Source organism: Mandrillus leucophaeus, unplaced genomic scaffold (genome assembly GCF_000951045.1).
Source record: "Mandrillus leucophaeus isolate KB7577 unplaced genomic scaffold, Mleu.le_1.0 Scaffold332, whole genome shotgun sequence".
Taxonomy (NCBI): Eukaryota; Metazoa; Chordata; class Mammalia; order Primates; family Cercopithecidae; genus Mandrillus; species Mandrillus leucophaeus.
The window spans coordinates 1,341,746-1,342,669 of NW_012103499.1; the positions used below are offsets into that span (position 1 = coordinate 1,341,746).

Here is a 924-nt window from a genome sequence, read left to right on the forward strand (position 1 = left end):
GCGGGGGGGGCACAAAGGGGGTCGCTGTGCCTGTCCCCGTGTGATCCGAAAAGTGCTGGCAAAATGCGGCTGCTGCTTCGCCCGGGGGGGACGTGGTGAGTGCCAGGTCGAAAGGGCCCAGTGTTGAGTGGGGGGCGGGCTGGGGGTTCAGGGCATCTGTTTGCCCTGGCCCTTGGGATTTAGGGTTGGAGACTGTATGCGTTTTCCAGCAAAGTGGTTTCTTAAGTGATCCCTAAGGTCCCTTCTGCCTCCAAATTTATGTTAGTTCAAGTTATGGAAATTGGGGAAGGGGCAGGGAACTCATCTCTTTCCCTTAGTCAAATGGGTTTGAGAAAAACCCATCCACAATCCCCTTAGGCCTAGAACCGATTATCTTTCCTCAAACCTTTTGCTAAGAATCTACTTCTGAAGAGGGACAGGGGAATGGAGGAATGAGAATGAGGTGGTTCTACAAGGCGATGGAGAGGGCGGAGCCGGGCCGCAGAGGCCCCGCCCCGTGGCGGCCCCGCGGCCAGGCCTGTTATTCAGCTCGCCGCTCCGCTGGGACCCGCACAGCGCCAGTAGCTCGGGGGTCGGCTCTCGCCTTCTCCCCGGCCCGGGCCTAGAGCCACCCCCAACCAGAGGCCGGAGACAGCTGGAGCCGCTGCCGCATCCCGGCCCAGCCTCCCCTACCATCCCTCCCACTTCCACTGGACATCTGGACCCTGGGCCCCCGCACCGACAGGGTTCCGGAAACCCTCCCCGCCCAGCCCGGCGGCCGGGCCCTGCGCCTCCCTCTCTCTAGAGACCCCCAGCCCGCCTCAAGACTAGACTTCCGCCTACCCCTGGACACCTCCACCCGGTCCCCTCCCTCCCCCACTCCCACAGCCTGGACCGGGGTAGGAGGGAGGGGGGGTGTGCGCCCAGCGCCGTCCCCGCCCCGCC

At 64.0% G+C, this 924-nt stretch overlaps 1 protein-coding gene across 3 annotated transcripts in view; it reads left to right on the forward strand.

Annotated features, from left to right (window-relative positions):
- Positions 1 to 924, forward strand: part of ARHGEF25 (Rho guanine nucleotide exchange factor (GEF) 25) — a 7,129-nt gene that overhangs the window by 1,225 nt on the left and 4,980 nt on the right. Inside the window, exon 1 of one of the 3 annotated variants that reach the window (XM_011988593.1) lies at positions 8 to 95. The exons of 1 other annotated variant lie outside the window; for it this stretch is intronic. The gene's annotated coding sequence lies outside the window, so the exon portion shown is untranslated. Of the gene's footprint in view, positions 1 to 7; positions 96 to 924 lie in introns of those variants that run through there. One more of the 3 variants, XM_011988592.1, reaches the window with a different exon arrangement.